We start from the raw sequence: 19827 nt of genomic DNA, 5'->3' as shown, positions 1-19827 counted from the left end.
GACTCCAACTCCTTGCACATTTCATTGTAATATTTTACTTTGTCACCCTGTGCTGCCTTTTGAAATCTTCTATTCAACTCTTTGGGATCTTGAGTTCTTCTTTGTGCTTTGGCTTCTCTGTACTCCAGTGCAATTTTCAGAGTCTCTTCTGACATCCATTTTGGTCTTCTCAGTATAAAAGAAAAATTTTATTTAAAAACATGTTAAGTGCTCAGAAACTGGAGGATGAGAATCAGGAAAGGGGATCCATGGAGATTTCACTTCCCATGTGATAGGTTAGCATCCCAGGCCCAGGCAGCTGGCGCTCACCCGCATCTGTCACTAGAAGCTTGTGTGTTGCTGCCATGAGGAATGGATGTCAGCAGAGCTTCCACACTAAGTCAGACTAGAAAGAAACACCTGGTTTTCCACTTGCGAAAATCAGCCAGTGAAAATCATATGAATCAGAACAATCTGATCCACAACCAATCCTGAGGATGGCATTGGACTGGGCAGCCTGAGATTGTCAAGGTTAAGGTCAGCTCAGTGGCAGCCAATAATAGCACCACATTTCCTTCCCTGGCCTTCCTGGTCAGCCCTGTTCTGAATCAGCAAGGAGGGCTCTAACTGTAGCCCTGACCCACCGCAGCAGAACAGGCTGCTCTGGAAGGCCCTGCTTGTCTCCCAGGACCCATTCCGAGGCTCAGCACCGACAGGCCCAGGCCGGGGCAGGGGCTGACTCCTTTGAAGCTGGGAGGGCTGGCTGGGTGGGGCACACGTGCAGGGGCAGCTCTTTCTCTTGTTGGCAAGAATTTCCGTTTCTGATGGCATTCATCTTCCCCAGGAACTCCCTTCAGCTACAAGAGAACAGAAAAAGCAAACAAACGCAACCCTTCCGCACAAGGAGACTTTCATTCTGACTGTATGTCCCTGATAAGAGCCTGCTGCCAACCGTGGCATCCGGTTCTAGAGCTTCCCTGTTCCTCTCCCTGGCAAAGTCCCCTGGGCTTCCCCAAGGGGGAATGAGTGGCAGTGCAGGGTGAGGGGTTTGCAGGAGGTACTCACAAGGTCAACAGTAAATGAGCCTCGAGGGCAGAAGGGCATGAATCCAAGCTGTCATCTGAATGTGCAAAACTGGCTGATTTCCCTCCCCTCCCCTCTGCTCCTCTCTTCAGTCTCCCCCCACGTGCCCCGCTTCCCCAGTAACCACTACCATTTCCCACTAAGTGGATTCGAACTCCAGTCAGCCCTGTGGGTCTCAGAGAAGCTCCGTGCTCCATACGGTTGTCACTGGCTGGTTTCTGAGAAGCAGATCAACAGATGTCTCTGGGCGCACTCAAAGCACCAATCTCCCCCTTAGTAGGTGAGCGTTTAACCATTTGAGGTCCTCAGGGACTTCTGTCTCCTTAGTAGAAACTGGAAAGAATAACAACCACAAAATCCTTGACACAGAGTCAATTCCAGCTTCCCTCTGTTGTTGTTAGGGGTGCCCTTGAGTTTGACCCATCGTGACCCTGTGAACAACAGCTCTGAACCTTGTCCTACGCTGTGCCATCCTCACATCTCCTAACACACTAGAGCCCATTGCAGCACTCACCAGCTCCCTCAGTACACATTTAAAAGGCATGAAAATGGCTCATTATCTTTCTTCCGGGAAAGACAGAGGGTCAGTGAAAGAAAGGAAGACCCTCAGTGAAGAGGATTGCCAGAGTGATTAGCCCAGTGGCATTGAGCGTTACCGAGACCGTGAAGGTGATGCAGGACAAAGTTCAAATCTGTTGTTCATATTTGAATTAGAGTGGGATTCAGTGGACTTCCTTGTATGCGTATGGATATTATCCTGTCGCTCACCACATTGTATTTCAGGATGGATCTAAAAATGACTTTTTAAATTATGAAACCAACCCCATTCTTCCTCACCTTTTCATCCCCGGCATAGTAAATCATATAATCGTCTGATTCAAAATGTCCCATGTCAAGCCATCTCATTTTGCCAATACCTAGTATGTCAATATTTATGCGTTCCCTTTCTTTCCTAACAATGTCCAACCACGTTCCAATCACTAGTGTCTGCTTACAGATATTCCTTCTTCTCTGTATTTCCGTTTCTAAGATCTCAGTCTCAATTGCCATGTCTGCTAGTCCATGCGATAGTCTAAGTATGCTCTATTGTACATAGAGTTTTCGAAGGCCTGTTTTTTCAGAAGGCTGTTCTTAGTTGTAGTTTAACTTGATGGTGCCTGTCAACAACTTCACCTCTCTATTCCAATGCTTCTCTTCCACTTTGGTGGCAAAATTCCCAGGCCTGTGTCCACTCAAATTCTGCTTCATAGAGAACTATCTGGAGAAGTCGTTCACCATATGGGTCTGCTGGGAACTTACAATATAGCTCCACGGTCAACACTCGTGGCACCAGTAGCCGGGAAATAAAAAAATGTATTGCAATGGGAAAGTCGGCTGTTTGGAACCTCTCCAGGGTACTGAAGAGCAATGGTGTCACTTTGGAGACTAAGGTGCATCTGATATAGGCCATGGTCTTTGCAATTGCTTGTTATGCATCAGAGAGTTGGACAATGACTAGGGAGGACAGAAGGAGAATGGATGCCTTTGAGCTATGGTGCTGGAGAAGAGTATTGAATGTACCGTGGACTGCCAAGAAAACAAACAGATTCATCCTAGAGGGTTAATCCAGGCTGCTCCTTGGAGGCAAGGATTCTGGGGCTTCGTCTGACATACTTTGGACACGTTATAAGCAGGAAAAGGTCCTTGGAAAGGGACATCATGCTTGGGAGGGTTGAGGGATGGCACAAGAGGGGAAGACCCTCTATGAGGTGGATTGATTCAGTGACTGGGGTGATCGGGATGGGTGTGTCAGAGGCAGTGCGATTGGCACAGGATAGAGCAGGGTTTAGGGATGTTGTACATAGGGTCGCTATGAGTCACAAGTGACTTGATGACACATAACAAAAACAAGAAGAAGTTAAGATGAATTGCAGGTATGACAACATTCAACAGATTTTGATGACTTGGTGAGACTTTAAAAAAAAATAAAAAGCAAAATAGCTCAACAATATCTTTTATATCATACATGTTGAAAAGAGAGCTCTAGTAGCCTAGTGGTCTCTGAAGCATTAGCTGCAGAAGGTCAAGCACAACAGCCTTCAATGTGATTGTGTCTTAACATCAAGAAAACATAGATCCTCACCACCAGACCAACAGGCAGCATCATGATAAATGGAAAAAGGATTTAGGTTGTTAATTATTTCATTTTGCTCAGATCTACAATTACTACCTTTGGCACCAATCGCCAAGAGATCAAAAGGCAAGTTGCCTTGGGAAAATTTGTAGTCAAGGACCTCTCCAGAGTGCTAAAGAGCAACAATACCAAGTCTAGACACTAAGGTGTGCCTGATCCAGGCCATGGCATTCTCAAAATGCTTGCTATGCATCTCTGAGCTGGACAATGACTAAGGATGACAGAAGAAGAATCAATGCCTTTCAGTTGTGGTGCTGGAGAAGAGTACTAAACATACCATGGACTACCAAGGAAACAAACAGGTCTGTCCTGGAGAGTGTGAAACCACTTTGCTCCTAGGAGGCAAGGATTTTGAAGCTCTGTGTCACATACTTTGGGCATGTCATTAGGAAGGACCAGACCTTGGAGAAGAACACCATTGGAAGAGTAAACGGTCAGTGGAGAAGAAGAAGACCTTGGATGAGATGGGTTGACACAGTGGCTGTGGCAATGAAGTCAGATGTGTGTCATTAGTCATGACAGAAATGTAAGTCAAATCACAAAAGAAATTTCATACCCCTGAGGTGGCAATAACTTAAAAAAAAAAGGGAAATGAGGAGGGGTAGAGAGAATGTGGAGAAATTAGAAACTTTGTCCTTTACTGTGAGAATGTAAAGAAGTAGAGTCATGGTGAAAACCATATGTCAAATTTCTTAAAAAGTTAAACATTGAATTACCACATGTTCTAGCATCCGTACTCCTAGATAAATACCCAAAGTCTTGAAAGCAGGAGCCCAAACAGGTGCTTTTCTACCAGGGCTTAACTGTAGCATTAGTCACAGTATCAAAATAACGGATCCATCAGCAGATGGATGGAGGGATAAAAACAATGTGAGAGATGCATGCAATGGAGTATTATTTAGTCATAAAGAGAAATAAACTTCTGTAACACTCTATACATGGATGCACTTAGGTAGCAGTATGATGAATCAAATAAAAGAACAAATATTCAAACAACAAATGCTGGCACAGTTGCGGAGAAACTGGAACCCTTATTCACTGTTGGTGGGAGTGTAAAATGGTGCAACCATTATGGAAGGCAGTATGGCGCTTTCTCAAAAAGTTGCAAATGGAAATATGATTTGACCTAGCAATTCCTCTACAGGAAATATACCCTAAAGAAACTTCCACCCAAGCAGATATATGCACACCCATGTTTATTGCTGTTTTGTTCACAATAGCAAAGAGTTGGAAACAACCCAAGTGTCCATCAACAAATTAATAGATATAGAAGCTGTGATATATTCACACAATGGACTATTATGCAGCACTGAAAAACAAAGAACTCATGAAATATACAAAATGGGTGACCCTGGAGGACATTATGCTGAGTGAAATATCTCAGTCACAAAAAGACAAATACTGCATCATGCCACTGTTATTGTTCAGAACAGGACTGATACGGGGGTTGGAGAAAATCTAAGAAAAGAGGGTATAAAAAATGTACATGGCATTGAAACAGACAAGGAAGAGAACTATATAAAAGGAATATATGATTAGGTATTATTGGCATGACAAAAGTCCAGAATAAGAGTTATATAGTAAAGTGGTCCTGGGAGTGGGGGAGGCTGTATAACAATGAAAGAAGTTTTGTTTTGTTTTTCCAACGAAAAATGGAGGGATATGGGGGACAGGGAAGAAAATGTGCAGCAATGAATGAATGGAAATCCAAGTTCTTTATAAACTTTGTTTAAAATCTAAAAAAACCCAAATAACAGCAAATATAATACGATCTCACTTATATGAACTTTCTAGTGACAGAGCTGGCTACGGATTACTGTGGCTGGGAAAATGTAGAGTTCATGCATAATGGATATAGACTTTCTGTTACCAAAATCCCCTGCCATTGGGTCCATATGACTTATATCAACTCAAAAGCACAGAGTAGAACTGCTCCCTAGGTTTCTGAGGCTGTAAATCTTTAAGAAGCTGTGTGCTTCATATATTTCTCATGGCACAGCTGGTGAGTTTGAACTACCAACCTTCTGATTAGCAGCCAAATGCTTTAGTCACAGCAGCACCATAACTCCTCGGAGTTTCCATTGTCATTAAGCACCATTGCGTCAGCCGTGATCCGTAGTGACCCTAAGCACAGCACAGTGAAATCCTGCTCAGCCCTCACTTCTCTGCCTTGCTTAAGGCCATTGTCACAGTCACGGGGTCAATCCACTGCCTTGTGAGTTTGTCCCTCTTTCACTGACCCTCTATTTTTCAAAGCATGATGTCCTTTGGGGAAAAAAAATAGTAGTGATGTTGACAAATGCTGAATGTAATTAGTGCCATTGGATGGTAAACTTGAGGCTGACTAAAGGACAAATCTTGTGTAATAATGGTAGTAATAATAATAAATAGCATAATAATAACAATAGGCAGCAAGGAAGCTCAATATTTGCCTTGTCCAGATTCCTTGGATATGCAGTGCAATTTTCCCCAGGTTGTGTTATAATCGAGATCAATGCTTTACTCCTTCTGGTTGGTTAGTCATTCTGAAAGTTCTGGAGACAGAGATAAGCTCTGGATTTTCATCAGTGATCCAAAAACTCCCAAAGAAATTCTCCTTCCCTTTCCTCCCAAGGTTAGCTCTGGTAGAGTTTCAGCAATGATCGACTCTCCTTTCCAACTGCATCTCTTACCTCATTATTTTGGTATTTTTGTCCAATAACCAATTAATACTCGGCTGGCCGTGTGTCGGCAGTAGTCAGGGATATCTTTGACATGAAACACTTAGGAATAAGTGAAACATTTAGGAATAAGTGATAGCCTTGTTGTTATATTCAGGCCTAATCCAAATCTCTTAAGAAAAATTTCTATGAGAATACTGAGGAGACTGGAATGGCCAGATCTGATCTTTAACCTTGAGAACTTCACCCTTCTTGGTTGCAGTTTTGTCATCTGTAAAGGTGGCAAATGGATTCTAAGATTCTATCCTTTGAATTAGATTTAAAATTCTAGACATTTTTTTTTAAAAAAAGAATGCACAAAATCACACTCTAGTTTTTTTCCAGCATTGCTTCAGAAGCACAACAAGCTTTCTGATTAAGGTGAATGTTTTGTACCATAGTCGAGACAGAGTCATCAAAAAGATTGAGTTTTGGCTCTTTTTGCAATCAAGTATCCAATATCATTCAGAAATGTACTGACTATTTTATAGAGATTTATTCCTTATTTTATATACATGTAATAAAATCAAACTAAATCAAACCAATCAGCTTACACTTGATTGTTAATGAAATAAAAAATAACCAAACAGTTTACACATGCCTTTCAATTAAACCCAAACAACCTAACCTCAAGAATCCAACTGCTTCCCATGGAAGGCTCCAAACTGGAGACTCTTAGGCCGGACCCAACCGACTTTTAAATACAAATGCCCACCCATCAGATCCTGATTGGTTTAAACAAGAAGCTTCCAGCCCACAGCTGATTGTTAACTAAATCAAAAGGACCAATCAGCTTACACTTGATCGCTAATGAAATTAAAAAATGACCAAAGAGTTTACACTCACCTTTCAATTAAATCAAAACAGCCAACCTTCCAGAATATAACTGCTCCTCCCCATGGGAGACTCCAAACTGGAGACACTTAGGCTGGATCCAACTGACTTTTAAATACAAATAAACGACATGATTTAAAATTAAGAAAGAAGTGCATCAGGGTTGTATTCATATTCTCTCTCTCTCTCTCTCTCTCTCTCTCTCTCTCTCTCTCTCTCTCTCCATACTGATTTAATCTGTATTCTGAGCAAATTATTTGAGAAGCCAGACTCTATAAAGAAGAATATGGTATCAGGACTGGAGGGAGACACAACTTTGCTTGCTGAAAGTGAGGAGGACTTGAAACACTTGTTGCAGAAGATCAAGGAATCAGCCTTCAGTGTGGACTGCATCTCAGTGTCAAAAAACCAAAGATTTTTATCACTGAACCAATAGGTAACATCATGATGCAGCGAGAAGAGATTATGGATCCACAATTTACACCTTTGGGACCAGCAGTCGGAAAATAAGGAAACACATTGCACTAAGAAAATCTATAGTTAGAGACTTCTCCAAATTATTGAGGAGTAATGATGTCACCTTGAGGATTAAGGTGTCTCTGATCCAGGCCATGGTCTTTCCAATCATTTATATGCATCTGAGAGCTGGACAATGAATTATGATGACGAAGAAGAAGAATTGATGCCTTTGAACTGTGGTGTTAGAGAAGAGCACTGAACATCCCACGAATGACCAAAAGAACAAAAAGATATGTCTTGGAGAGGGTGCAGCCAGAGTGCTCTTTGGAGGCAAGAATGATGAGGCTTTGCCACACATACTTTGAGAATGTTGCTGGAGGGGCTATTTCTTGAAGAAGGACAAGATGCTGGGAAAGGCGGAGGGTCAATGAAAGAGAGGAAGACCTATGACCAGGTAGATTGATATTGTGACTGTGGCGATGGCCTCTAGTGTGTCAGAAAGTAAGAAGATGGCATAGTATAAAAGAGGGTTCAGCTCTTTTGTTCATAGGGTAGCTATGAGTCATACTCAACTCAACAGCACCTAACAACAAACACAATAAAATCAAAGGTCTAGGAGAAAGCTTAGAAGATAGTTGACTTTACAGTAAAATTGTGTTTGGTTTGTACAACTGGCCAGGACAGCCAATTTGACAATTCTTGTCAAGAACTACAAAGTTCATCTCTCAGAATCTTTTCATTTCCAGTGAAAAGAAATGATTAATAACATGAACAAAGATTTTTATGGAGAGTTGGTGAACTAGGTTATTTAGCATAGAAAAAAATTAAAAGAAGTCCTATCAGAAATGAATGATAAATAACTGTCAAGAAAGATAAGAGTAAGAACATGCAATGGAGTCTTATTGGGATATTTCTTTAAAATGTTTGAAAAGACTACTTCAGAAAGGGTTCTTGACACATAATATTTAAATTCTTCTTCACAATGATTTACGCTGACTCTCCACAAGTTGTGGGGAGAAGTAATTTTTCTTTTCAGAATCATATTTTTATTTTCAAACTAATGTTTTTCTAAATATTTCCTGAATTCTCTACAATAAACTTGTATTACTTTCATCATCAGAAAAAGAATGATGCTTACCAAGAAATCTGTCCTGTTTTCCTAAGCCCTGCAGTGTTCACTGGTGGTGCAATGGTTATCCAAGAGGGGACCATTGGTGGTTCCTCGGAAGCAAAGTCCCAGTGACCTGCTCCATAAACAGTGCCTTACAGGAGAGCCCATCTGTGTCATAGAACGACCTCCACCAGTCAGAATTGACTCCATGGAACACAACCTGAGCAAAAACGGTGCTCAAGGCTCGATCACGTTCTGTGATGAATTGAAGACATGTCACTAAATTGCTTTAGAACAGTGTCAGATGTGTAGTAGAGCTTAATAAGGATTTGATTAATGGCTGAAGGAAGAATCAGAAGGAAAAATATAAATGCCTATGAACTTGGAGAAATGATGAAAGTTATACAAGTGTTCAGGTCTTTCGTTCATAGAGTTGTTATGAGTTGTCTACGACTCGACGGCACTTAACAACAAAAAGAGAGCTCAGTTGACCTTGTTGTGTTGTTGTTATGTGCCGTCGAATCGCCTGCGACTCATAGCGACCCTATGTACAACAGCCCTAAACTCCGCTCTGTCCTGTGCCAATCGCACTGTCTCTGACACTCCCATCCCAATTATCCCAGTCACTGAATCAATCCACCTCATAGAGGGCCTTCCTCTCCTGTGCCGTCCCTCCACCCTCCCAAGCATGATGTCCCTCTCTAAGGACCGGTCTCTCCTCACTACATGTCCAAAGTAAGTTAGACGGAGCCTCAGAATCCTTGCCTCCAAGGAGCCACCCGGTTTAACCCTCTCCAGGACAAATCTATTTATTTTCCTAGCAGTCCATGGTATTCTCAATACTCTTCTCCAGCACCACGCTCAAAGGCATCAATTCTCCTTCTATCCTCCTTGGTCATTGTCCAACTCTCTGATGCATAACAGGTGATTGCGAAGACCATGGCCTGTATCAGACGCACCTTAGTCTCCAGAGAGACACCACTGCTCTTCAGCACTTTGGAGAGGTCCCTAACAGCAGACTTTCCCATGGCAATGCGCCTTTTAATTTCCTGGCTTCTGGTGCCAAGACTGTTGACTATGGAGCCAAGCAAACTAAAGCTGTGTACAATCTCAATCTCTTCACCATCCATCCTGATGCTGCCAATTGGTCCAGTGGTGAGAATCTTTGTCTTCTTGACATTGAGCCTCAATCCATATTGTAGGCTGCAGTCCTTGACACTCTGCAGCAGGCGCTTCAGGTCCTCCTCAGTTTCAGCAAGCAGGGTTGTGTCATCCGCATAACGCAGATTGTTGATAAATCGTCCACCAATCCTGACCCCACATTTCTCCTCATAGAGCCCAGCCTCCCGGATAATCTGTTCTGCATATAGATTGAAAAGGTATGGAGATAGGATGCATCCCTGGCGTACGCCCTTCCCAATTTTGAACCATGCAGTGTTCCCTTGCTCTGTTCTGGCAACTGCCTCCTGGTCCAAGTATAAGTTTTGCATTAGAATGATCAAGTGTTCTGGGATTCCCATTCTTCTCAGAGTCAGCCACAGTTTGTTATGATCTACACAGTCAAATGCCTTTGCATAGTCAATGAAACACAGATAGACATTCCTCTGGTATTCCCTGCTTTCAGCCAAGATCCATCTAACATCAGCTACAATATCTCTAGTACCACGACCCCTTCTGAAACCAGCCTGGACTTCTGGTAGTTCTCTGTTGATGTGCTGTTCCAGTCGTTTTTGGATAATCTTCAGAAAATGGATGATTTTAATCTGCAGCCCTCAGGCCTGGTTTAAATTAATTTTTTGTCAAACATTCTTCTAAATGCTATAGCACTGGTCTGTTCATTTATGTATAGAGGTAACTCATAGTTGCTGTGATGCTAAACACTGTGACACTGATGTGTCAAATGCAATAGTGGTTACCCATGGTGGACAGTGTTTGGTGGAGCTTCCCGATTAAAACAAGCTTGAAAGCAGGAGTGGCATCCACTTCTGAAATGGCTTGCCTCTGGAAACTCTATGAATGTATAGAAATGAAAGTTATACAAGTGTTCAGGTCTTTTGTTCATAAGGTTGCTATGAGTCGTCTATGACTTGACAACATAACAAGCAGTCAATGTCGTATTAGGACATCAAGTTTAATTTTCAAATGAAAAGTATGGAATATAATCAAGATAAGCTGGGAGGAAAAACATTTCTCCCTTTGCTGGAAAAGAGTCTTTATGGGGAACTGAGCTTGAAAGAGGAAGAGTCAAGGCAGGTACCCACTCCTCAGCTGCCCTCAATCCGTGACTCAGGGTTGTCATCAAATATGAGAGTGCATGAAGTCACTGGCCGTTTAGCCAAAGGCCCTAAACTTATCCCTTGAGGAGGGCAGCTGGATTTGAGCCAATTCAAAGATCTTTTATAGAAGCCATGGGACTTACTAGGGAAATTTTAGGATGGAAAAACATTAAGAGTAGAATGCAACAAACATTCTCACCCATAGCTAAGAAGTTGACTGGATAATAGGAAATTATTAGAACATGTTAATGTAACACTTGTGTAACTTTCCTCCCAATGTCCTTGGTTTATGTTTTGTTTCCTAATTCCAGAGGCTAAAAATGACTATTCAATGTGAGACGACAGAGGTGTCGCTTACTAACAAGGAGCATTAAATTAAAAAAGATAATCTTGGCAAACAAATGGAAAGAAAGATAGCCTTTATTTCACCAAATAAAAATATCACAGAACTGAATAAACACCACTCAGTTTTAACTGTGCCCACACAGCCAAAGCAAAAAAGTCAAGGTAATTTTCCAAATGTTTCTCTTTTATTTATGGAGACATTAGCTCGAGTGGAGGATGCCTACCCAGTCTTGTTCCCTCCTGGAAAAAAATGGAATCCCTTGCCATCTAAACGCTGGGAGTAAAATAGACTTTCCTTCCAGAATTTTCTTTTTCAAAATGGGGAGTTCCTGTACTATTCAGGCTGTCCGATTTTTTTCTTAACCTTTGACTTCTTCTGTTACCCCTCTAATTGCCAAGTTCCCCAGAGGAAAGCAGTTACAAGAACACTGTCAACTGGCCAAAGATGGCAGCCCAGTTTCTCTTATTGAAATGGAGATTTAAGGTCAAGGCATGAAACAAAAAAACCAAACAAAAGAATTCATCAAAATGCAGGCCTCCAAATTGAAACTAGCACTTCTTAACTTCTCATTTAAAATAGAGATGGAACAAAATGCCACCGGCTTCCCAGAATACATGGCACTTTTCTCCACTTAAGCAACAGAGATTGAATTTGTCTTCTATTTTAAGGCTTGCTTGGCCTTCTATTCTGTCCCTACCCTTGGCGTCCCCTGACATCATCTCTCCAACCAAATTCTAACATTTGACCTTTACAAGCCACCTTAAAATCTTTCTGGGACAAGACATATAGAGAAATAGACTCCCCAACAATCCCCAGACCCTCACTGATTGTGCCAGTGAGGAGGCTTTTTATTGCTCACACTGGGACTCGTGAAAGACTGGAGTATGCATAGGGAAGCAACTCTGCTGAACCATCTGTACGCCTAGCTGAGTGCTGGTGAAGATAAGTATATAGAGAGCATCCCATAGAGTCTGCACCCTAGACCAGCCACGAAGGCAAACAGCAGGTCTTCCCTTTGAAGCACCCACCATCCAACCTTATGAGTGAACCACATCCCTCTGGTGGGTTTTGTTCAAATGCTATCACCTGGGACCTTTGAGCATGATCTTGGTTAGAATAGAGTCCTCAAAGCAAAGCTATAATCAGTTAACATGAAATCATAGTGGAGTATTGTTAGCTGCTTCCAAATCGGCTCCCATTCAGATCAATTTTATGCATGGTAATACAGAATAGCACTATCTTCATAGTCACTGGGATATTTGAGTCTGTTCTTATAGCTACTGTGTCAGTCCATTTCACTGAGAGTTTGTTTCCTCGTTTTCCTGACCCACCACTGCACCACTTTGCTGGAGATTGGCCTTTCCTGATGCTGGGTCTAAAGGAAGCCCGAGTCTGGGCAACCTCATTCTTCTAGCACCAACTTGCTCATTCTTCTGGCATCCCATGGGCTTCTCAATATTCTCTGCCAAGACCACAATTTGAACGTACAAATTCTTCTGTATTCCTTTTTCATTATCCAACAGGAATGATGTCCTTATAGAAAGAGGAGAAAAGATGCAGAGTCAGAGTCAAAGGGAAGACAGTCATGTGAAGTTTAAAACAGATACTGTAGCTATGCAGCTACAGCCAAGGAAACCCTGGTCTTAATGGAAGCTGAAAGAGACAAAGACGGGTTGTCTTCAAGAAGAGCCTGCTGATACCTTGATGTTGGACGTTCAGCTTCCAGATCTACATGAGGAGACAGTTCTGTTCTTCCAAGCCACCCAGTTAGTAGTATGTCATAGCAGCACATGGAAACTAATACCGTCCCACTAACTCATGGCCAAGTGTCTATGACTTGTTACATTCAGGCTTGACAACTCCAGAGCCTTTTGTCATTTCTTTCTCCTTCAAAAGCCCTAAGACATTGCTTGTGACACCTCCAAAGTGCATCCCGGAGTTCTTTTCAGGCTTAGGGAACGTCACAGGAAGCATGATTCTGCGCCTGTGAATATTCTCTGTGAACTTGGCCTTTTCTCCTACTGCCAGTGGTGCAGTTTCTATGAAGTGGCACCATGTGCCATCGCTCTAAATTTATGGCTAATTTGCTTCCTTTTTCCCCCATCCCATTCAGTGAGAACCAGTCACACAGTAAATTACACATTGCATTTTTTAGCTCAGACACACAGTCCAAGTTGAAGCTGATATGCTAATTGTAGAAGCTTGCACTGCTCATCTAAATGAAGACTAAAAGGCTTAGTGTTGGAATTGGGGTGGAGGTAAGGACTGTGATTCTACAACTTTTGCTATTTCCAAGATCTTTGCTGCATCCAACCAGCCAGTGATGCACCCTTAAGGCCATTACATTTGTGCACCTTGGAGAGGAGTTTGTATAACTGTCCTGAAAGTAATCTATAAGAAAACCTGCAGTAACAAGTAAGATGTTTGGATTGTGATCAAAATTCAACTGTAATTCTTTCTATCTTCTTTTCTTTAAATTGTATCCCGTGAGGGAATATCTTCTCTGGGCCTTTCTGGATGTCCCGTTGTCCTCTTGGAGTCTTCTTCTGTCCTCCAGATGCCAGAGGAATCATGGATGCTCTTGAGTTGTGGGGCTGGAGAAGGCTATTTTTTTATTATTATTAAATTTTATTAATTTTAATGAACATTTACAGGGATTTTGGGTTTTCATTCCTTCATTGCTGCACCATTCTCTCTACCCTCCTCCCCAGTTTGTTCTTCTTCCCCACCATCCGAATGTCTGTTTTAATTGTCCTATTGCCACAGTGCTTGTCAAAGTCAGTTCTGATTAATCTCCTTTGTCAGTGTGTCCTTTGCCATTCCCTATCACTCCTCCCTGAGAGAGACTTCACCCTGATTCATAAGGAAAAGGGGATGGCGTATTAGCTACTTCCTGCTGAAAAGGGACGCTGTGGGTTTCAGGGTGAAGATCTTCTCTCACTACTATTGAACAAACCATGGACTACCAAGAGAACAAAGAGGTCAGTCCTGGAGAAGGTGAAACCAGGGTGCTTCCTGGAAGCAAAGATGCTTAAACTCTGTGTCACATACTTAAGACATGTTGTCAGGAAGGGCCAGTCCTTGGACATCATGCTTGGAAGGGTAGGAGTTCAGCACGAGAGGGGAAGACTCTGGCTGAGGTGGACTGACTTAGTGACTATGGTAATGGGGTCAGCTGCATCAGCTATAGTGAGGTTGGTTCAGGATAGGGTAACGTTCAGATCTATTGTTAGAGGAGTGCTACAAGTTGTACTTGGATAAATGACGCATAACAACAACAACAACATTGCCTGCCTGTCAGGAGCACCTGAGATGGTGCAAATGACTAATGTCAGCCAAAGATTTGCAGGTTTGAGGCTGCTGGGAGTCACCTCTGAAAAATACTCTACAGTCTCCTTTAGAAAGCTATCTCTGGAAATGTCTAATTTGACACACATGGAGTCGGGACAGAGGGGCCATCATCTTCCTGTTTTCTCTCCCCTAGGCCCAGTCCTAAGCTACCACTGCTCTATATTGTTGCTGCCTTTGTTGTTGCTGTGCCTTTGAAGTTTTCCCTATTCCGGACTTCAGTGCGAATGGGATCTTATGGGCCCCATGCAGCAGGTTTCCCTTTCCTCCTTCCCCCCCACCCAAAGCTGCTCAGATTGACTGCTACTCTGGACTCTTTGGAACAAACTCATTCACAGGAAGCTGATAACAGCAGACACTGTAATAAGCTGCACTGTGTTCTAACACCAAGTAGGGAATTGCTCAAAGTAGAATGCTGATGACAGCCATAGTCTGGCGTGAGCGGACCCCATTCTGAGCCACCAGTTGGAGATCCGCAGCGAGGGTCTGGGTCTGTTCCTACCCATCACCTTAAGCTGTGGTCTCCATACATGAAACATTGCCTGACTTTGAGGATACAGCCTGGTAGGGGTCCCTCTGCTGAAGTCAGGAGAGGTTGTCTGAGCATTTTCCAAAGATGGAATCAGAATCCTCGGAGGAAGAGTTGTATGTCACAATGGATCACGATGCCACAGTGGAGAAGCCATGAGCTCTGCTCAAAGTTCTCAGAGAAATTAATGAGACAGGGAGGTCTTGGGGAGCTGGCTATGACACCAGGTACAAGACCTTTGGAAAACAGGCTCTTCAGAAAGACAGGCTTTGGGGGCCACTGTGAGCAAGACAGAGATTCAGGGGCACATGCATTCTGGGGATAATTCCCCTCAGGAAAAGCCCACAAGGTAGAGGAAGGAGAAAGCCTGGAACAAAGACGTTGTTGTTTTCCATTCATGTCTGACTCACGGTGTGTCCCCAGGCCGTAGAGTATAGAATTGTGCCAGAGGCTTGTCAAGGCTGTGACCTTTCAGCACCACACACCTGACCTGTCATCCAAGGTGCTTCTGGGTAGGTTCAGACTGATAACCTTTACACTCGTCGTCCACAGCTTCACCATTTGCATCACTCAGGGTCCCAGAAGGAAAAAGAGGGCCTCTAGGGAAAGCAGAACCCTGGCCTGAGGAGGCATCAGGACCTTGAGCCATTTCCATGTAGCAGAACTGTTCTTGGAGGCAAAGGGGCTAGACTTGTCCCCCTTGTGAAGCCATCCCTCCTCAGAGGTAGCGCTAACCTTCTGGGTCACAGCTGCCTGGGGAGGGGGCCCCGGGCTGGTCAAAGGATCTGGCATGGACTCCCCCGGGCTTTTGCTTTTAGAGGAACATCACATCGGCATGACTCATGTATGCAAACCACCCACACGCTAGAACTCTGAAGTGGTTGCTCTGAGAAACCGAAATAAACCATGGTCCAATTATGAAGAGATTTCCCTGGCTCAGGGACAACTCTGGTGAGGAACTATCCAGGGCCAGGGTTGAGGTGGAGGTTTAAGGTAATTAATGATTTACATCAAGGGAACCTGGATATTACCAACTACGTGGTAAAATATGAACTCGGGGCTTTTTAAGAGATAGAAGAAGAAGAAAAACTCAGTACACAAGTTAACTGCTTGTAAAATCCAGCACCATAAAATTTCATCTGATAAGAATCGGCACCAGGCAGGCATTTAAATATTTAGCATCTTCTCCGGAGATATAATTGCCACCCTGCTACATACGTCTGTGTTTTTTATACCCTCTGAAAGAAACGGGGTCCATTTTCACAGATTTGGCACATTTCCCTAGTTGGGTTTTGAGCAGTTGGTCATTTTTTGAGTCTGCTGCCTGTCTCCCACGTCCTGGCTTTCCTGAACATGTTTCATTGAGGGCAGCACCAAGGTTCAGCGGTGGCATCTGCCTTTGGAGCTGAGGGATCCCTGGTGTTGACAAAGCGGGTGGTGCACAGTGAGGCGTGGGAGGACAGGACTGGACTGGAGCAGCTGGGAGGTTGGTCACCCCAAATGAAAGCCATGTGGGGGGAAGGCCAGGCCAGTACCAACCAGAGGTGTGTTGAGGGGATGGTAGGATGGCATGTGCCCTAGGTGCGGCAGAGAAATTATCCCAAGAAACAGTGCCATCCAAGTTTCCTTTGCAAGCTGTGAGATACCAGGTTCATTACCATGGGTTCTGTTTTCCATTGGTAGGGCTCAATCTGACTGTGACCGGTTAGCCCAGGCACAGTGAGTCAAGCCTTTGGGTTTCTCAAAGAATTTGTAATCATCAAAGGAGCAAAGATTTGAAGGCAGTAGCTTCTCTGTTCCTTTACGGCCTCTTACTGTGCCGACTAGTACCCAGTTTGGTGCCCAGCCCAGACTCTGCCCCACAGCATGGCCTGCACCCTGCACCCTGCCCTAGTCCATGTGTACGTGCATCTTCGTCCTAAGAAATCAGCCTCTGTGGGTGAGGTTCCAGTGCGGGAGGACAGCCAGGGAGCATCTGGACCGCCCCCCACCCCAAATTGCATGATAAAGGCAGCCTCATCCTCTGTCAAGTTCAATGCCAGCTCAGTTCAGAGTCCCAGTAGCGTTGCCTTGCTTCCTCCACCCTCTGGAGGGGAACCGCGTTATCAGAGAAGTGCTGGGATTGGCAGGAATGTGGAGAGAATCCAGTTTTAGGTGTCTTCATACTTGGTTTTCATAGAGCTCCTAGTAAGCTCACGGCAGCCAGGTTAGCGCAGCGGGGAGACCCCATCTCCTGCTCGCCCGCCCACCTGCACGCACCATTCCACAGCACCCCTGGGGATGGGAAAGTATTTTCCTTGGAAGCAGTTTGAAAATCACTGATCCAGAGTGGTCTTGTCTGCTGCAGAGAAAACGAAACCAACTCACTCAAGCCCATTTCGAATCACAGGCAGCCCATGTGTCCAGGAGACTGGCTCCTCCTCGGGGGTTTCCTTGTGGTGCAGTGGCTAAAGCACGCCGCTGTTAACCAAAAGGTAGGCGGTTCAAACTTAGCAGCCACCCTGCAGGGTAAATATGTGAGAATCTGCTTCCATGAGGATTCCAGCCTTGGAAGCCCTCTGGGCACTTCCTCCTTGTCCTATACGCACAGTCACCCCGGCTTGGAACCTATTCAAAGTCAGGGGGGTTTGGTTCTGGGGTAGAATATTATGGAGTGAAATTTTAGTTTTTTCTCCTGAGGCAGCTCTGGAGACATAGAATCCAGACCTTTCAGTTATCAAGTAAGCGTGTTAACAGTTTGTACCCAGAAACTCAAAGGCCTGAAGGAAAAACCATGTTTCCCAGTCACCTTGTGACTCAACAGGAAGTAAGTTCTAAAAAGCAAGTGGGTCTCGTGCCACCCAGGCAGTGGCTTGTCCTGGCCTTGAGGAGGGTGAGACTCAGGCCTGCAGGCCCGGCCTTCCCCCAGGCGGGCTCCTTGTCTCGTCCTGTAGAGCAGAGTCCCAGCGTGGCCTTTCTTGTTCTCAGGCCTCAGCTCCACACACCCTCGGCTCCAGCAGGCCCCACCCGTGTGTGTCCTAGGAGGGAGGGAAGCAACTGACCGGCAGGAACTGTTTGCCTTGTTGAGACAGAAGACAAGCGTGACTTCCTTTGTTTGATGTTGCTAGGTAATTAGAGGGAAAAAATGAAAGCACAGGCTCTGCAGCGAGTTTTCCGATGTGACTGGACTACATACATCATCTCTCCAGAGCGGGAGAGGAGGCGGGGGCTGAAGCTGTGAGATGGGAACCACCAGGCTGGACACCATAGCGGGGATGACGTGGAGAAGGAGCTGCTGAACCCTGGACCCCTAGAAAGAGCTTATCAGCGCCTGAGTCTCCCCTTTTCCTGTGCCTTGTGCACTGCGGTGGTTTACTCTCACCTCAACCCCTACCCATGCTTTCTCCCTTCCCTCCTGCACCTGTCCCTGCCTGCATCCCCCGTAAAACGTTAAATCACGTTTGATGTGTCTGCCTTTTTCTGAGGGCTCTTTTCCTGCCCATATGTTTGCATTTCTTTTTGTTTCTCCTTCGGTTAAATACATGAACACACATGCAGGTACAAATGCACACCCTCTGTCATACTCCACAACGTTGCATCTTCAGGATCCTACCTATCACACTCAGAAAACAGGCATGTGCACCAGCGTGTCCACACTCCAACACTAGTGTATACACGCAGCATGCACACTCTCTCATAGTGCGTGGTCTACAATTCAGCTCACTTTCACACTCTGGGTCACGCTCTCATTATCATAATTACAAACACAGGTATACATGTAATGGTGACACAATCATGCACAAGCACAGCCACACACACTAGTTCCACAAACACCCAGAGTTGCTCTCTCACACACCCATATAAACCATGCACACTTGTTGTTGTTGTTATGTGCCATCAAGTCGCTTGCGACTCATTGCGACCCTATGTACAACAGTCCTAAACCCTGCTCTATCCTGTGCCAATCTCACTGTCTCCGGAGACACACCTACCCCCACTACCCCAGTCACTGAATCAGTCTACCTCATAGGGGGCCTTCCCCTCCTGCGCTGTCCCTCCACCCTACCAAGAATGACGTCTCTCTCCAGGGACCAGTCCCTCCTTGCAACATGTCCAAAGTATGTCAGATGAAGCCTCAGAATCCTTGCCCCAAGGAACAACCCGGTTTAACCCTCTCTAGGATGAACCTGTTTGTTTTCTTAGCAGTCCATGGTACCCTCAATACTCTTCTCCAGCACCACAGCTCAAAGGCATCGATTCTCTTTCTGTCCTCCCTAGTCATTGTCTAACTCTCAGACATATACATGCACACATATATAATATGCACACGCACATACATGCAGACAGTCACCTAGTCACACAAGCTCACACAGACCCACACCATTACACACAGCCACAATCACAAACACACATGGGTGCACGCACACACACACATCATGTGTGTGTAATATGTGTATATATAAATATATAAAATCATGAACAGTCACACACAGTACCACACAAGCTTACACACACGAAGCCTTATGCACTCATGCTCACCCCTGGCTGTCTAGGCCATGCGAGGAAACACAGGAGACCTGCTCAACACCCACAAGGTTGTTGACACCTATTTGTGTGGAGGGCAATTAGCAACCCCAGGGGTGTCTCAGTTAATCAAACAGATCCAGGCCCAAGGCTCGTGGCTATCATCCAGGAGGCCTCTTGTGTCAACCATGCTGTTGTCGCCTCTCTTCTGCCAAGGAGCCTCCTGTCCCCATCATCTGAGCGGGCAGGGACTTCCCAGCCGCAGCCCAGCTGCCCTGAAGTGGAGCGTCTCCTGTACCTCATGAAGATGGATGTGCTTGAACTTGGAGGTGTGTGCTGGCTGGTTTCTGAGAATGAGTCTAGAAAAACTGTATTCTGAGGAAGGAGATAAGAATCACCGTGGCTGGTGCGATTGGCAGATCTGGCCTATTAAAAGGGCTTCGCAGGAGGAGGCACATTTTGCCTCTTTAAAAGGAGAGTGGTATTA

Source organism: Elephantulus edwardii, unplaced genomic scaffold, assembly GCF_000299155.1.
Source record: "Elephantulus edwardii isolate Elephantulus edwardi_28Jun2011 unplaced genomic scaffold, EleEdw1.0 scaffold00006, whole genome shotgun sequence".
Lineage (NCBI taxonomy): Eukaryota > Metazoa > Chordata > Mammalia > Macroscelidea > Macroscelididae > Elephantulus > Elephantulus edwardii.
Note: the sequence above shows the minus strand (reverse complement) of the source record.